This window comes from Canis aureus, chromosome 10 (genome assembly GCF_053574225.1).
Source record: "Canis aureus isolate CA01 chromosome 10, VMU_Caureus_v.1.0, whole genome shotgun sequence".
Taxonomy (NCBI): domain Eukaryota; kingdom Metazoa; phylum Chordata; class Mammalia; order Carnivora; family Canidae; genus Canis; species Canis aureus.
In genome coordinates, this window is record NC_135620.1 from 3,508,077 (window position 1) to 3,526,978 (window position 18,902).

Genomic DNA, 18,902 nt, shown 5'->3' on the forward strand with positions numbered 1-18,902 from the left:
CTGCTGTGTCTACCATCTCCCTAGTTTTCTCCAGTTTCCTGAGTCTCCCTGAGGCTCTCTGGGCCTTGCTCTGTGGCGCACTTGCTGTGAATGCATGAGAGGACACAGAGGGAAAAGAGCAACAAGAGTTTGCTGTTTGCTTCACCTTCCTGGGACTGTAGCTCCTCCAATTGGAGAGTAAGGCTTCCCTCCCTCAGAGTTTACATGCCTGTGGGCTGCCAAGGACTGGAGTGTGAAAGAATGAAGAAGAGACAAGGGAAATAAACAAATGAGGGAGTGCCTCTGCTCTCTGGGTATACACCTTGAGCTACAACTAGAGGGTTGCTCTTGAGTTCTCTCTGCCCCACTGCCCCACTGCCTATTTCTGTGGCTGGAATTGCCTTATGTCTAAGCTGAGGGGATACTGGGAGATAAAATAGTAGTAAACACACTGCTGGTTTGGTAGTGCTCCAAATTCTGCATGTAATTCCAATCTGCACGTTTCCAGAATCTTCCAGTCGCTGCACCATGTGTTCAGTCCGTATCATATAGCTGCATTCAGTGGGGGAGACAAGGTGAAGCATGTTCACTCCATATAACCTGGAGCTGGAACTGAAACCTTGCTCCTAGGGGACCTTTTATGTGTCGGGCAGTTCGTGATCTGGGGAGAGACTTTACCCACTGGAGCTCAGCCATAGTCAGGTGCCACCTGAACAAGGGCATTTTGTAGGGAGAGGGGATGGAGGATTGATGCCACCTCCTTGCTGGCCCCTGCTTTCATGATTGCTGCCCTTGCAATTCTTGCAGAATACCCAGAGAAAATGAGATGGGAATCAGATGTCAGCAGCCCCTGTCTTTGACCCTCTAGGGGCTTCCCGCTATAGAGAACAGAAAATGTGCACTTCTAACCACAACTCATGGGGTTCTCCATGATCTGTTTCACCCACCTCTCTGATCTCATCGGCCCCACCTGCCCGCCCTTTCTTTTCCACAGTGCCATCACGGTGAACTTCTTTCACTTCCTCAGGCATGTCAGGTTCATTCTGGCCCTAGGGTCTTTGTATCTGCTATTCCCTCTGCCTGGAACCTGTTTCCCTAGATCTCTGAAGAGTTGGCTCCTTGTCATTCAGGCCTCAGCTCCAACATCACCTCCTCTGAGAAGCTCTCCTTGCCTGCATTCCCACAATGTTGCCCTGCAAAGTTATCTCCATGGTCCTGTCTCCATCTTGTACTTCCCTATTTATATCCTGCTTGCTTGTTCACTGTTCATTTGTGCCAGTTGGAGGTGGTTCCCATGGTCTGCATCTAGCCCCACATCACAGATGTTGGCTATGCACACGCATGTGAGTGGGCACATGTGTATTGTGCTGCTGGGAAGGTGGATTTGGGGAGCTGCACCCCCTGGACCTGAGGCCTTCAGAGCTCCTTCCTGGTCCAAGAGGACCCCAGGGAGAAACCCCAGGGGTAGGAGGCAGCACTATCTCTGTTGAGAATCTTGGTGTTCTCAACTTGGGGTGCTCTGGCATGACCACCCCATCTATTTTCATAATTGTGGTGGTGTGAGGGGCAGACATCCTGGCAGCTGAGTGCCTGCTGAGGGGCTTTGCTCTAAGCGGCACCTGCATGGGCTTCCAATTTGCTCTGTGCTTTCCGTCCTAAAACTGTGAGAGGCTGGCTGAAGGGCCATGCTGAGCCAGGCCTGGTTTCCCAGGGTCCTCATAGGAGCCCCTGAGCTGGGAGCCTGAGTTGCCTCTACCCTGTGGCATGTAGATCCAGCTTTCCTGGAAATGTGGGAGGCTGCTCTTTCTCCTCTCTCTAGCACCCCTACTGCCACCCAGCTCTCCACTGCCTCTCCCTCTTAAAGTCTCTGCTGGGTGAGAGGGCACTTCTGGGGGGCTACAGGGCAGATGGGGTCCTGTCTTAATTTATATTCCTTTTCCAGTGGGTGAGTTGATTCCAAGTTATGCATCAGATCCAGAAATCAGCATGCTCAAACCCAATGAACCCCAAAGGGAGACACTTTAAATCCACTTCTGTCCCTTAGTTACTCAGGCACTGCCTGGGGAGGGAGGTCTGTGTCCAGCTTTGTGTCAAGGTGGCAGGCCTCTGGTGACTCCGCATCCTAGTGCAGGATGTGGGAGGAGCCCAGCTTGGGGACAGCACACCTGGGTCAGCCAGTCATTAAGCTCTCTGACCCTGAAAGGGGTTATGTAACCTTTCTGAGCTTCAATTTCCCAATGTGTAAAATGGGAATAATGATAACTGAGCTAACTTTGCCTTCGTCATCAAATTTTTATCCCTTGATGACTCTGTAAAGTAGGTAATATTGTGCCATTTTATGAGTAAAAGAACTGACGGAAACAGGTGAACTAGCCTAGAAGTGACAGGGCAGGGATTTGATTTAGAAGCCCCACACAGGTCTCAGCTGGGGCCGATTCTCTCTTCCCCTGGTGGATTCAGGGGCAGTGCATTCAGGGGCGGTGCAGCTAGGTTGGGCCTTAGAGCAATGCCCTCTACTTTCTGGGGTTTCTCCCTGGGGAAGCAGGGGCAGGTGAGACTTTCAGAGTCTGAGCCTGGGTCCCAGTGGGGCGTTTTTGCAGTGGTGACCAGCCTGCCCTTCTTGGCCAGGATGGGGAGTGGGGGTTTGCTGCGGCCAGCTGATATGTGTGTGTGGCAGCTGTGTTCAGGACTTTTGCTCTGTGGAGCCTCTCTGGCTTTTAACATCTCTGTTCTGGCTCTGTACGGAGGAAGGGTTTTCTCCAGAGCCCAAGCAATAACACTTTATCTGTCTGCTGGCTTGCCTTTCCCAGACTGTTTCTGAATTAAGTTTTATGTATGAGGACTTTTCAGTAAGATCATTATGTTTATTTGGATCTCGGTTTTTAAAGTGCATTTTTGAGTGTGCACATCATCCCTGCCCTCCCCCCACCCCCAGAATCAGGGCCTGCTTTAAAAGGGGTTTATCCTAAGTTTGAGGAACATTCGCTTAAGGCTGCTATACTAAAAAGAATTCTGTGCTCAGTGCTAGGGACACAGAAAGGAAGGAGCCTATCCTGTCCTCAGGCAGGTTGCAGTCAGGGGAAGGGGTCAAAAAATAGGTAAAAAATGTGGTTCGTAAAGGCAACACCAAATGGAGCCTGTAACAGGATGCTCTTATTCTTTCATTTCTTCCTTTATTATTATTATTTTCTGTTTTCCATTATTGTTCATAACTGAAAATTATTTTTTGTGTGTACAAAATACATGCTTATTGTAATTCAGAAACATTAAGAGTGCAGAAAAGTGTAAGGAAGAAAATGAAAAACCTGACATCCTACCATTTGACATAACCAGCATGGGAGGCTGCATAACGGCCCCCCAAAGATTCCATGTCCAGATCTGGGACCTGTGGATCTGCTCTGCTCCATAAGAAGGGGGAGTTAAGGCTTCAGGTAGAAGTAAGGTTCGAACCAGCTGAATTTATGATAAGGAGACTACCCAGGACACCCTGGCACCCCAGCGTAATCACAGGCAGCTCACACGTGGAAGAGGAGAGGCAGAGAGAAGGGAGCATAGTGAGATTTGAAAATGCTACACTGCTGGCTTTGAAGACAGAGGTAGGGGCCACAGGCCAAGGGCTGTGGTGGTGTCTAGAAGCTAGATAAGACAAGGAAACAGATGGTCTCCTAGAGCTTCCGGAAGGAACTTAGCCCTGCTACCACCTCGATTTTAGCCCAGTGAGACCCGTATTGAACTTCTGACCTCTTGAACTGGAAAATAATAAATGTGTGTTTATGGTAATTCATTAAGGGAACAATAGAAAGGAATATGGTCACCACTGATATTTTGGGGGATCATTTTCCGTCTTTTTATATATACTTTTTTTTCAGAAATGGGGTCATGTCATGCAGGCTGTTTTTATTATTCACTTTAGGTTCATTTTTGGTCTCTCTTCTACCTTCTTGAGGGCTTACTTGGCTTATTTTCATTCTGTTCTGTAATTACGAAGCACTCGAGGCTGTGAATTTGCTGCTATGGCAGCTTTGGTCTCTTCTGCAGATTTTAATGTGTTGAATTCTCTTGTCATTTAAAAAAAGTATTTGTGCTTTTGGTTCCAATAACCTGAGTTATTTAGGGGACAGTTTAAAAGATTTTTAGCGGTTGGGTGTAGTTGGGTTCTTCCTTTGGTGTTAATTCCTAGTACAACTCAAGTAGTTATAGATTTCAACATCTGTGGGTTTATTATTTTTATTTATTTATTTATTTATTTATTTATTTATTTATTTTTACATCTGTGGGTTTAAATCAAGTTTCCTTCACCCACTCAGTGACACCCACCTCTAACCAACCCAAACCCAGTTTCCTGCACGGGCCTACTTCCCCTACCTCCACCCCAACCCCTTAAACATTTCTGGGTGCTCCTGGGTTCTTTTCCAGTTCCAGGAAGCCTGTCTGCACCCTCCTGCCAGGTGTCTGGGTATCCAGACAGTCTCCCTGCCAGCATCCTGGGCTCCATGGAGCTTCGGGCACCGTCCACAACTGCCAGACTCTAGAGGAAGAAGGAGAGCTGGTCTCCATGGAGATTTGACAGGGATGCCCTTGTCTAGGCCAGCCATTCTGAGTTATGAGCATAGCAGATGACCTGGGTGCTCTGAGCCTTGGTGAATTTCTGAAACTGCCTTTGTTTCTGGCTGTTTGCTTAGCTTTGTGAATGTTAGTGGCTTTTGAAGGGAATGCGTGTTCTAAGTTACAAGGCCAGAGCAGTATGAGGGAACCTGTAGCCTCTGATGTCATGGAAACCCAAGAGGAGTGGAAAGAGGATGGTCTGAAGGTCCCTAGTGGCCTGGGAGAGATGGAGCAGAGGCCATGTGTGCCAAGTGTGTGGGACAGGAGATGCAGCCCGAGGGTCAGCCTGCTCAGAGGGGTGGTGGTAACTAGAGGGGGGAGCAGGGTCCTCTTCTTGCTCAGAATCAACACACAGACCCAGGTGTGTTGCTGGCGCCAGAGAGGTCACAGGGGAAGAGACAAGGGATATGAGATTGTTGAGCAAGTCAGGCTAGTGCTGTACTGTGGGTTGGTTTGGCCTAGAGGGGGAGCTCCTCCTCTGATATTGAAGGGGTCACGCCAGCAGCATCTTCAGCAGTTGAGGGGTGGCCCGTTGGGTGTTACGCCCCTATGATGCCAGGGCCTGAGTGGAACAGAGGGTGCCCTAGGAGACAGTCCAGGGTCTGAATGTTGGGGCAGGGTATGTGAGGGGGGCACAGCCAAGACCTTGACAGGCTCTGCTGGGGCTTCTGGCCAGAGTCTGTGGGCAGGGGAGGAGCAGGTAGGGAGCCTGCCCCTTCGCTGCCCTTGGCCTCCAGAGAAGCAGTACCTGGTAGGGATCTAGGCTGCAGCTGTGCTGGGCCAGGGATAGGAGGCTGAGGGTGACAGATCAGGGCCTGCAGGCTGGGCTAGTGGGAGAGGCTGGGACCAATTCCTAGAAATGTTCCCACGTGCTCTCAGTTATAGGTTGCCATGTCCCCCTGTAAATCAGCCTTACTCACTTCATTACTAAAACAGCCTATGTCCCTATGTCCCTCTGCTCCTGTCAGGAGATCTGCCATCAGCCCAGGGAGGCTTCGAGAAAGTTACTCGGTTTGCAAACTTTGTGACTGGATTTTCATCAGGAATTGTCAAGAGACAGGGGTCTCTTAGAGTTGTTTTCTGCTTCTTGATCTGAATTCTCTCCCTTTTTATGTTAAGGAGATGTTAAAGACACCCTGCTTTCCATGAGAGCATTTTTCTTCGCCTGTCACTTGGCATTTTTGCCATTTTTTTTTTTTAAAAACAGCACACTGCTTGTTTTTTTAAACTCAAACTGAACCTCATCACAAGGAAGAACACTTTTTTTGGGGGGGTAACTTATGGATGTTAACTTACCATGGTGATTATTTTACAATATGTGGAAGTCAGGTTGTTATACCATACACGTTAAATTCACACAGTGCTGAATGTCAATTATATCTTCATAAAGCAGGAGGGGAAAACCTCAAACTGATCAATCTTTAACCGCAAGGTTTACCCCATTGCCAGTTCTAGTGATGTGCGTGCTTGTGACGTTGCAATCTTTTCTTGGCCTGCGTCTCTCTGTGACTGGTCCCCTCACATGCCCCAGTGGGCCCCCCTCAGGGGCCTGCTCAGCGCTGGTCTCAGCAGGCCCCGCACTTGCTCCCTCACGCTGGCTTCGCCCTGAGGACGCTGCCGCCCAACCCCATCTCCACCTGCCCTGCCTTCTCATCCTTCTTCACCCACCCCGGATGCCAGAGCTTCTCTTTGTGCTTGTGCCACCCCAACCTGTGACTTCTTTGATGAATTACGGAGCTAAACCCCATCTCTCCACCTCACTTTCCGGCCTCCAAGCAGGAGAAAGTCCAGAACCTGGCTAAAAACAAACAAACAAACAAACAAACAAACAAACAAACAAACTTCCTTTAAATTCCTGACTGCAGGCCTCAGGCTGGCAGCAGGCGCTTCCTGGCAGGATGGCCCGTCTCTGTGCTCCAGGTGGGCGCTTCTCCCATAGCTCCCGTGGAGGCCATTCCCCACTTCAGAATGGTCAGGCCCTGGTATTTATCACTCCTGAACGGTGGCTCTGTCTGTCCCTAGAGGTACGGGCCCATTCCCAGTTCTCTCAGAAGGCTTACTTCTGTCTTGTTCTTTTTCTTCTGCCCCCAACCACGGGATGCAGTCATTTGTCCCATGTCTCAGGCCTCCCATGTTACCCCCCCCACCAACCTGGCATCATGTGGCACCCGTGCCTCCTGGCTTTCCTCTTTTAACTCCCATGCACATGGCAGAGTCCTGGAGCTTGACACCATTCCCTCTTGCTGCACCTCCTCCAGGCCATTGTGACCATCGTCTGGCATTGACAGCTTGGCTGGCCTTTCCCTGGAATCTGGTCTTGTCTCTCCACGCATCTTCTCGGCCCACTCACGGCTGTCTCAAGGGCAACGGCTCCAAAACGGAAATCCTGGCTTCTCTGTCCCAGGCCCTCCATCCCCAGCCCCCAAAGCAGAATGGAGCAAGGCCTCAGGCCTGCCTCCATGCCCCCGGAGCTCTCCCCATCTTGGTAAAGACCACCAACACAGCTCAGGCTTCATGGGGGTGGGAAGTTGCAGGGGCACGACTTGGCCTTGGTCTTGAGGCTTCTTCCTGCCCCAGGCATTAGCCCGCATCTTCCTGTCCTTCCAGGCTCAGCAAAGATTTGCTTAATTAGAGATTAAATTTTTTTTTTTTTTTTTGCTTTTGCTGTCTAGACTGTTTTCTACATTTTTCCTCTTTGTAGTGACTTAGAAAATATATATCCTGTTTTCATCTCGCTAGCCATTAACTTTCAGTTCTTAAAACCTCCTTAAACTCAAGTTTCTTTAAGACTCACTGCCAGAAACCAAACAGCATCTGTGGACTCTTTCTGTTGAAGAGGATGGGAGCATCTCACTCCTAACCAGATATAAACCAAAACGATATTTTAGATTTTTTTAAATTATAGATTTGGGCTTCTTATACTTATTAATACTGTTTTTTCTTTAATAATGTGTTTCTGTTTCAGCAGTTGTCTTTGATTTTTATATTATGTTTCATAACCATATTCAGGATGATTTAGACCTAACTGGTCCCAGGCCATTGTTTGCTGTTATTGTGTCTGGCCTGAGCCTTCCCTGTCTGCATGTTCTTTATTCTTGTTCCTTCCCCAGTTTGCAGGGGCCTTGTGGTGGTGAGGCATTCCTTACATAGTCAGGACAGCCACCTTCTCTGCTTGGCATGGTGTCCTCAGCAGGAGAGGGCTTGGCAGCTCCATGGGCTTGGTGCATGGTCTTCCAGACCATGACCTAGAAGGCTATTTCCTCCCGGAATGGGGTGTTCTAGATTGGAGGGTCCTTCCCTCTTCATGGGACGGCCTCCTCCCAAGGTCTGTGGCCTGCATCCCGGCTCGTTCTCAGTACAGCCCGATTGAGTTGTTCCAGTTGGAAGACATGTTCAGGGTGTGTGTGCAAAGGCTGACCTTGATGGGCTGTTCCTGAATTCCTTCCAGAGTGTTCAATCATCCTACCCTGACTCTCCTCCCAGTAGGAACCGCCCACAACAGCAGTGGGAGGGGTTGTGTGCTTCACTTAGAATGTTTTGGGCAAGGCTTGGATTCTGTTTGCTTGAGTGTCATGGTGGCAGGGAGCAGGGTAACCCTGTATGCTTCAGGGCAGGAATCAGGCAGGAATCGGGAAGTCCTATCGCAAACTGGAAGATGGGACCAGTACCCAAGGCTGTGAGAGTGAATGCTGCTCAGTAGGTGGTGCCCCTTAGTCAGCGTCCCAGAGGGTCCACTCAGATGCCACACTAGCAGGGAGTGGAATGAAGGCATGCCTCATGGAACTCACAGAGGTGGTGGAACTTGGGGACCACCGAGAGGGGGAGCCAAGGCCACCTCTACCTGCAGGGTCAAGTAGAGAGAGAAGCCTCTCCGGTCCAGCCCCTGACTTCCTATTGGTCTTTGCCAAGAGAGCCAGGGAGAGGTTGCCTACCCGGTCAACTTCTGGTGCAGGGCAGGACAGAGCTGAAGGGGGCTGGGTGGCCAATACAGAGAGGAGAGAAGGAGAAGCCACATTCTTCCTTGTGTCTTTTCAAAGCCAGCTTTCCTTCCCAATCCAGAACCTGTTTCTTCATTTCAGTGCCTGGTCTTGTGCTGGATGCTGTTGCATTGTGAGGACGACAACCAGACCAGCAACCTCCAGGAGGGAACTGGACACCTGGTTTTGGAGCAGGAGGCAATGGACTGTAGCAGGAGCTCTCCAGGCCTCACCCCTGCCCCATTCCCCTGGGAGGTGGTAGTGGTGGGCCGACAGAAAGGGTCTCAGTGCTGGATGTCTGCATGTGGACTTTCTTTTCTTCCTTCTTTAGACTGTCTTGGGACTGCTCCACATTTGGTGTGGGAAAGGGTTATCATATTGGGTGTCTACAAAACCCACATTTCCTCAATTTTATAGGAATTGAGGGATTTGGAGGGATAATCTTGACATTTCCTTTTTTTTTTATCTTGACATTTCCTGTCCACTCTAGAAGCTGGCCCCTCTGCACCTGGCCAGCAAGCCCTCCTTGGAGGCTGAGAGCTCTGTGTTGAGACCATCCTGTGGGTATAGTGGGGCCCTTGGCAGTGCTGTTGACAGGGATAGGGCCAGTGCCTGGGGCAGCCCTGCTGCTTCCCAGAGGTGTGGTGCTGAAGGTGTGGGGTCTTAGGGTCAGAGCAGTTAGGTCTGCTTGGCATCCCTGGTCCAGGCTGGGCCTGGCCCTCCCAGGCATGGTCCTGCTGGGATACTGCTCAGAACCCAGAGGGAGCTTCTAACGGGTCTAATTTTTGACCTGTAAACAAAGCCTGCAAGAATAAGAGGCCCTTCATGTGTGAATTGGCTAATTAATCTGACTGACTTAGAGGAATGCATAGCGCCCCAGCCTCCTTTGTGAAGAATAGCACTTTCTGAGGAAGTGCGAGCCTGTCGGGACAAAGCAACACAAAGTTGTGCCCTTGATTTTGGGAGAGCAGAGGGACACTGGCCAGGCTGCCTTCCCACATCCCCCAACCCCCCCGCCCCCAGACAAGGAGGGAGGCAGCAGGTTAGCACTCATTCTGAGCGGGTGAGTGAGAAAGCCATGGGCCCTCACAGGTGAGTCATAGTGTCTAGGACTGCAAGGAGGTGGCTCAGGGGATCTGTGGGCAGATCTGGCCACAGAGCTCCTGACTATCTCTAGGAAGACAGGGACAGAGGCCAGGCAGCATCTGGCTCCTCTTTGATGGTGACCCAGCTTATCTTTCTATGACAGTGACCCATAGAAACTGACTGACCTCACATAAGCAGAAGAGAATTAAGAACAAGCCGTGGGGTGAGGGGCTAGGGATGGAGTTTGGAAATGGGGAGGTTTGGAGGACCCTAGCCAGAGCCTTGGGAAGCTTGTGGGCAGGAGTCAGGGCTCTGGGGTGGAATGGGGGCATAGGTTGGCCACCCCGTGGTTCTGTACATTCCAGGAGGAGTGCGTCACATTGGGTGGCTGATCCCCATTCCTCCCCACTCAGACTCCTTACTAATAGTTCTTCTAGACTGTTCCCAGAGGCACAGCTGTCCTTAGGGGGTACAGCAGTTCCAGGCAAATACTTTTTGCAAGGTCCCTGTCTATATATAATATGATTAAAAATGCATTACAAGCTCCTTGAGCCCTTGTGGAGTACTGTGATGTACCGATGCAGAATTGGAGGAATTGGGCAGAAGGGATGTAACCTGGCTGCTGCGTGTCACATCAGTGCCTGCAAAAATCCTCCTAGGTGTACATGCACCATCCCTTTCCTCAGGTTCGGAAACCATCTCTGTGTTCTTTCTTGTCAAGTATGCTGTTCATGGCTAATTTCATATTTATACTTTCTGCAGCGGGGAAAAAAGGACGGCAGTGCAGTTATTATTCACAATGCATGGCCCTGTGGAACCTGCCTGTCTAGAGACACTGGAGTTCTCTTGCCTCTGCATTCCTGAATCCCAAGTATTTAGGTAGTGCCGCTGATAGTGTGTTTCCTGACTGGGCTTCATCCATCTGCCTGGGAATGCTGGCCTCTGGCTCTGTCGAAGGCTGTTACCATGCTTCATTGATGATGACCACCAGTGCAGATCTGGCCCAGAGTTTGCAGGAAATGTGAACCATTGTTTGTTTCTGGTCATGTCACATTCACCATTTGGACATTTATAGTGTAAGTGGAGAACTACACATATTCCCTGCAGTCCTTAGGCTGCACTCCCATAATGGGAGCATTCAGCTTGGAGCGTGCCACCTCCAGCAGGCAGAGTGAGAAGAGCTGCCCCATTTGTTCGAAGGATGCCATCTCTTGGCAGTCCAGCCTGGAAGAGTGGTGACGTCACACATCCCTTGGAGGCAGGAGCCACAGGAGGAGAGGACACAGAGCAATAGCTCTAAGAGCCCTCAGAGCTGATGGGTACAGCCATGAGAGTGTGTGGCCACTACCCTGGGCACATAGGGCAAAAGGCACCTGCTGCTGTCTGCCCTAGCACTAGCTCTCATAAACCAGGGATGGCACCACAGCTGGAGCGTGGATGGATGTGAGCCCATATGGGTGGCCAAGGCTCAAGGCCAGGTCCTGGGCATCAGAGCCCAGAGCCCTCAACTCATTCTGTGTCTGATGTGAGAGTCACCAGACAGAGGTATCAGCGCTGTTCTGCTGGCTCAGTCCCATAAATGTCCGTGAAGGAAATACCCCTTTAGCCAGTGGGAGTGGCTTGCTTACCTATGACCCAGGGACAACCTAGCATGAATTCTGGAGCTCCTGGGGCATCTGGTGGGCCCCATGCACCATTAGGAGGGTTGGAGAGTGCCCCCAGGGGAACAGCAGGGCACACATGGGTATGAGTCAGGCATGGGCCTCTGCCCAAGGGCACTGTTTTGGGCATACGTTTTTCCTTGGAGTTCCTGGAATGCACTGGGCTCATTTCCTCCTGAGGGCCTTTGCACTTGCTGCTTCATCCCCAGGAACTCATTGCTCTTGCAGGGCCTGCCCCTGGACATGGGGATGTAGCAGCCTAGCCTGGTGTCTCTGTTCCTAAGCAGAGGTCGCCCGCATGTGCTGAACAAGCAACCAGGGAGCAATGAAGAATGTATTGGCCAGAGGGTGCCAAGAGCAGCCTCGGTGCAATCTTACTTTTATGTGTTTAAATTTTAGGTGCTGGACATTAATGAGGGCCTGTGATGAGATGGGTGTTATATGCAACTGATGAATTCCTGAATGCTACATCTGAAACTAATGATGTACTCTGTGTTGGCTAATTGAATCTAACTTAAAAAAATAACTTTAGATCTAGAGCAAAGTTGCAGAAATAGCATTAAGATTTTCTCTAGTCCCTTCACCCAGCTTCCCCTTGAGTTAACTTCTAACCAGAACAATGATAGAAACCTGGAGATTCACATGACAGACCACATCTGAATCTGAATTCTACCCACATTCCAACTCCTATCTTTTTTCTGGCTCAGGATCCCATGCAGAATTCCACATGGTATTTAATTGCTGCATCTCCTTAGTGTTCTCTAGCATGAAACTGTTCCTCAATCTATCTTCCCTGACCTGGGCACTTTTGAAGAGGACAGGCCAGGTTTTGTAGAATGGGCCTGCATGTCGGTTTGTCTGATGTGTCCTTAGGTCAGATTGAGTTTATGCACTTGGGGCAGGACTGTCACAGAAGTTATGTGCGCTCTGCAGTGTGCCACTTTACATGATGTCAAATTATTTTGCTCTTGGCAAAAGTGACCCTCATCATTTCGAGGACGCCTGCCCCCGTCTGGAGGGCTTCTCCCCCGTAAACTTACTATTTTTCCCATTCCAAATCATAAATATCTCCTGGGGAGATACTTTGAGGTTATGCAAACTTTCTGTTGATCAGAATACTTTCTCACACTGATTTTTAGCATCGGTGGGTGATTCTACCTGTGGTGATCCCTACTGTGGTGTTTACCATGGTGATCTTGTATCTCCATCATTTCTTCTACATCAATTAACTGAATCCACTGTAAGAAAGAGCTGCTCCTCCTGCTTCACTTATTATTCAGTTATTTATTTATACAAGTATGGACTTGTGGATATTTGTTTTATTCTGTGGGTTATAATCTGTTGCCATCATTATTTATTGTTTTGTTCAAGTAATCTCAGATTTGGTAAGTGAGATTGGATCCTCTGGCCTTTAGCCATGCCTGGGTGTGATTAAAACATTTTTTTTTCATTGTGGTAAAATACACTTAACAAAATTACCATTGTAACCATTTTTATGTGTACAGTTTAGTGGTGTTAAATACATTCACATTGTTGTGCAACCACCACCACCAACCATCCCCAGAACTCTTTCCATCCTGCAAAACTGAAAGTCTGTCCCCAGTAAACACTAATTCCCATCCCCCCTCCCCGGCCCTTGGCACTTGCCAGCCCCCTTTCTGTCTCTATGAATTTGATGACCCCAAGTACTCACATAAGTGGAATCGTATGTTATCTGTGACTGGCTTATTTTGCTTAGCATAATGCCCTCAAGGTTCATCTGGGCTGTGGCATGCTGTAGGATTTCTTTTATTTTTCAGGGTGAATAGTATTTCATTGCAGGTATACACTACATTCTGCTTGTTTATTCATCTGTCAATAGATATTTGGGTTGCTTCCATGGCTCAGCTACTGTGAATAATGTTGCTGTGAAGTGGGTGTACAGGTACCCCTTTGGCACCCTGCTTTCAGTGCTTTTGGGCATATACCTGGAAGGGGAATTGCTGGGCCATATGGTGATTACATTTTTAACTGTTTGAGGGCCCACTGTACTGTTTTTCACAGCAGCTGTACCATCCCACTGGGGCAAGCCGGCCCTGAGCAGGGAGCACCTCTGTGGGTAGAGCCGGGAAGGAGGAGGGGCAGCAGTCTTCTCCTGGGGATGCGGCCTGGGGTATGTGCAGTCTAAAGCCACCTCATCTGGAGCTGCCACCAGCTCACCTGCCCAGCTTCTAGTTGTAGCTCCAAGAGCCCAGGGTCATTACTGCTGGTGAGCAAGCTGTGTTGCCGTGCGTGGATGCCATACAGTGCCAGGCTGGCTGTGGGGGACTAGGGAGGGGTACCAGATATTTGCCTGATGTCACCTTTCTTACTCTGGGACTCTGCCCTTGTCTCCTAGTATGAGGCCTGGTGGCCTGGTCCTCTGTGGGGAGTAGGATCACCCAGGGCACCTGATCCTCCCTGAGGGCCCTGCAGTGGTGTCCAGTGACAGTGGGCCCACCAAGCCTGCCTTTATTTGGATGTGGTGCTTTTGGTCCTTGATGGCCTCGCTACTCTGGCTCCCCCATCTAGGTTCCTGCAACCCACAGAGGGGCCCAGGGCTGTGTTGGCTGCCGCCCTGGCTCTGCAATTAATGAACATCCCAAGGTTGCTGGTGCTGGAGCCCAGCACTCCACCCTGGACGACAAGTGAGGACATAGCATGATAGCGTCTGAAGGCCTGCAGAGCATCCTGGCCACGGCCCAGAGAACCTGGGCATTATAGCCCTGGCTCTTCCCATAAATAAACCAGACAAGATCCTTCATCAGATGGTGTGGCCTGATTTTTTGTTTTGGGAAATCTGGGCTAGAAGGGGCAACAAAGTGCCTCAGGCCCTAGGAGGGCAGCGGGCCCGGGAGTGGCAGCTGGGCAGGCAGGTAGAGGACGGTCGGCGGTCAGCCTGCCCTGGATATCGTGGCAGGCCCCAGAGATCCGAGCAGGAACAGAAGCCGGATTTGAAGGAAACCAGAATTGGACAGGGTGCCAGGCTCTCTGTGCCTGTGAGGACTGAGATGTTCAGAAAGGGGCTGGTGGCCCTGGGGGACCCAGGGAAGGGACAGCCTGTGGTGAAAACTGAAAGTCAGGCTCTTTTGCCTGGAAAACTTCCAGACCTGGGGACCCAGCACATATGGCCACAGAGGACAGGTCCCCTCCATCTCCAGTCTCACCCTCTCAATATTTCCTTTGATGTCTGGGAAAAACTGAGGCCTAGGGAGGGGAAGGCTGAGCCAGCATTGCATCATGAGGCCTGCATTTTCCCTGTCAGGGTTTTTGTGTCTGTTCTACCTCTGAGGGAGCACGTCCACTAGGCAGTGCATCTTCCTCTCACCATTCTGAGCATGGCCTAGCATCCCTGCTTCCTGTGGGACTGGCCTTGACTGGCCCCTCTGCCCTAGCCTTGATCAGACCTGTGTTAAGGGGATTCCAGGTTGAGGCTGCTGACTTCCTCTGGGGGCCGGCTGCCCCACAGCTCCCTGGGTAGAAGCCCTGTCAACCAAACCAGTCTTTTCCACCAGTGGGCTACTGGACTCTTGGTGAGCCCATGTCTTCCCTCTGGCTAGGGGGACCCTCCTGGGGTAGCAGGACATGGCCTCTCAGATCACTGGGGCTTGGGACTTTGTCTCTGGAAAGTGTATTGGATCATGCTGCCCATCTAGAATTACATTCCCTTCTAGAAACTGTGTGGGTTCAGCCTTAAGAGTCCCAGGAAATTCTGAGGTGCTGTGGGCATGTGAAAAGCTGCCTGGCAGGAGCCCTAGCTAGCCTCTGAGGGTAAAGCCAGCCTCTCCACAGGAATGGAGGAGAGATGCCCACTTGGAGCTGCCCCCAGTGGGGCTCTGGAGCAGAGTTCCTGCTGGTCCCCAGAGAGGGGGTTTAGAAGGTAGGGTCCTCCCACCTGTTCCTCTTGTACTGGCTGTGCAGCATTTCCATCCCCTTGGGCCTGCACTCTCTGCTTTGTGCCATAGGAGCTGGAATGTCCACCATAGGAGGGGGAGTGTTGGGAGCCCTACATGGCTAGCCTTGAATGTGCTCTGACTTTGCTGGAATCATATCCTTCTCCTTGCCTGATGTACGGGGTGACCTGCCGAGGTGATTCTTCTCCTTCCTGTTGTCTGGAGTGCTCCCTGAGTAGCAGCCCTGCCCAGTTCTGTTATTTTAGGACCCAGGGACCATCCAGCACCCCTGTCAGAGGCCAAGACTATATCCTGGTGGTGTTGGAGCATGGAGGCTGTTCTGGGCTGTGTCTGAATTGTGTCCCTACTCCCTATTTATATATAAAAGTCCTGGCCTTAGGTATCTCCAAATGTGACTGCATTTGGAGATAGGGTTTTTTCCCCAGAGATATAATTAAGTTAAAATGAGGTCACATTGGGTTCAGTATGACTGGCGTTCTTATAAGAAGAGGAAATTTGAATACAGACACATACAAAGTAATGACCATGTGAGGACACAAGGGGAAGGTGGCTGTCTACAAGCCATGGAGAGGAGGCCTCAGAAGAAACCAATTCCACTAATATCTTTATCTTGGGCTTCCAACCTCTAGGATCATGAGAAGTAAATTTCTGTTTTTGAAGCAGCCCAGACTGTGGGACTTTGTTGTGGCAGTCTGAGCAGGCTAAGACAGAGGTGTTAGAGGTGGTATTGGCCCTGCTATCTCGAAGGAAGAAATGTTGGCAGCTTCTCAGAGCATTGGAGATGCAGAGTGAGCCTGGGTGAATGCTGAGGAAGGGTCCTGGAGTCATCAGGCTTGTGGGCCCTGCAGCAGGACTTTGTGGGCTTTGCTCACCCGAGTGTCTTCTGGGGGTCTAGGATGACTGGGTGGCAGTGTCTGCGGGGTCTGGAGTTCTGTGGGTGTACATGGCTGCTGTCACTTTGGTCCAAGTTCCCTGCCACCAGTTAACATTGCTCATGGGGCTGTTAGCCACCTCACAGCCATCCTTAGGACCCAAAATAACACATATTTAGGAAAAAAGCATACATTGGTGCTGCTAGACAAGTGCCCCTGCCCCCCAGCACCTTGACTAGCTCATGCAGGTTCTGTCTGGACCAAGCTGGGGGAGGGGAGCTGAGAAATGCTGGCCCCCAGCCCAGTGAGAGGATGGGAGGAAAGGTGGGTGTGCATGGCCTTTGGGGAGGCTGGGAGGCCTGATGGGATAGTAGGGCAAAGAAGCGGGGTTCCAGCTGGTGTGTGTGTTGTGTGAACTGGGCTGGCCCAGGGTGAAGGCTAGCTGAGGGAAAGGGCTGTCAGCAGGACCTTGAACAAGGAACTCGGACCTTATCCTGTGAGCGCTCCACCTCACGTCTCAAGGCCACAATCTGCCAGGGCCCAGCTGGTGAGATACGGGAGCTCAGAACGAAAAATTCCACTTTTCGATATTTTGGCAAATGTTCTTGCAGCGAGAGTCATTTTTCTTTTTTAGTGGAGAGCACCCTGTTATTTATGTGAATGTTAATTTGTGACTGGGGACATTCCCCGACGCGGTCTTCGTGCTGAGCAAGACCTGGGAAATGTCAGCTGGAGCATCTGTCAGGAATGGGTGGCAGTTCTTGTGATGGATGGGCAGGCCGTCATGGTCCCAGGGTCTGAGCCTGACCCACTGACCCCTCTGCCCTGGCCAGGCCAGGAGGCCAGCTGCATTTCCTGGAGGCCCTCTCTGGTGCTCCTATGCTCAGAGGCTGAGTGTGGGATAGTCTGGACTCTCACAGGCTGGACAGGCCAGCTCCCTTGGGAGCCACCCTGGTGCTGCCTCATTTAGTGGGAAAGACTGCCAGGCCAGCATCTTGTCTATCCTATTTTACTCCCTTATCTTTCTCTTCCTCTCCCCACTCCTTCCCTGCTCCTTTCTTTGAATCTTTTGCTATAAGTCCTTTGTAAACATCTCAAAAAATACAGAAAATACTAATAAAAAAGCAAAACCCACCCCAAACCTTAACACTGTTAACCCTTTGTGGCACATATTTCCAGACCCTTCTCACTTCATGTTAATGATAATAACTGGCTAGTGTACTAGGCACTGTGCTGAGTGCTATATCTCATTTAACCCTCACACCAGGTATGCAAATACCATTATTCTCATTTTGTAGCAGCAGCACCGAAGCTCAGAATACACAACCGGTCCTGACGTCAGCTTTGGAATTGAAGAGAGTGACTTGGAGGCCATGCCCTGATTTATCAGTCTCAGCTAACATTCAGCACAGAGATATGAGTGACTTTACATAAGGGCATCATACTGGCAACTGGGCCTGCCTTTCTTAGTCAACGGTGCATCATGGATGTATTTGTTCTTTAAGCGGTAAAAAAGTCTTGTCTGCAAAACTCTTTAGACTTAGCGTAAATTTGTAAAATTTGTGCAAGTCAAAGAGATTTTTGAAAGCAATCTGACCATTTATGTTTATTGTTACAACAGATATGTTTGTTACTGCTGTCATCTTATTTACATTTTCTGTTTTTACAGTCTTGTGTTGTTTTTCTCATCTTACATATTCACTATATGATTTAATCTCCTTCATTTCCAGTAATTTGGAGGCTGTATATTAGCTTTGTAGGTTTTACAAGTTCAAATAGGTTTCTTAAATTAGTATTTATCAACTTTAGCAGCTTATCAGTAACTGTTGATCCTTCTATGGGAGATTAAGAAATTCATTGCAAATAAACTACTTCTTTTGTCCTTCCTATACCCTCTCTCATTTTTATTGACTTGTTTGACAATTTTTACCCCAACTTATTAAAGTTGAATTAGGAGTTATTTTTTACGTTGCATAACTTTCCTTTCCAGAATGTATGGTAAACAACATCTGGTTTGTAATAATAATTATCACAGTGGAATGGATGCAGAGGCCAGTTCTGGTACTTTCAATCTGTGATTTCCCCATTTTTGAGAATTGGATTTTGAAATCAAGCCTGGGTTGCATAAAGCAGCAGGTGAGGAATGAAGAGGAAGGGTATAAAGTGCAGCTGATGCTGTGGAGAAAATTCTGTACAGCAGCAGAGGTAGGGCGCATGCTCCCACAGTGTGTCCCCTGCTCCTGGAGGCTCTGACTTGCTCAAGGTCACACGCTTGGTTAGTTTGTAGACTTCAAGTTCTTAGGCCATTTCTCTAGGCCATTGTTCCCTAAGCATTAGCAAAAGAGATGGATTAATGTGGCACTGAACATGACATTGAGAAAGCACTGGATCTTATCAAAATCCCAGCTGGCTTCTTGGCAGAAATTGGCAAGGTGATCCTAAAGTTCATATGTAAATATAAAAGACCCAGAATAGCCAAAACAACACTGAAAAAGAAAAACAGACTTAGAGGACTCACACTCTCTGCTTTCCAAACTTACTACAAAACTACAGCATTCAAGATGATGTGGTACTGGCAGAGGGATAGACATACAGATCAGTGAAGCAAAACTAAGGATCCAGAAATAAATCCTCACATTAATTTTTGACAAGGATGCCAAGACCATTCAATGGAGGAAGAAATAGTCTCATCAACAAATGGTGCTGGGACAATTGGATGTCCACATGCAAGAGAATGAATTTGGACTCCTGCCTCATACAAGGTAAAAATTTTAATCTCAAAATGGATTG

The 18,902-nt window shown here is 49.5% G+C and overlaps 1 protein-coding gene across 1 annotated transcript in view; it reads left to right on the forward strand.

Moving 5' to 3' along the window:
• The window catches only part of ADAMTS2 (ADAM metallopeptidase with thrombospondin type 1 motif 2), a 225,139-nt gene that overhangs the window by 39,585 nt on the left and 166,652 nt on the right, over window positions 1-18,902 (forward strand). The window lies entirely within an intron of this gene.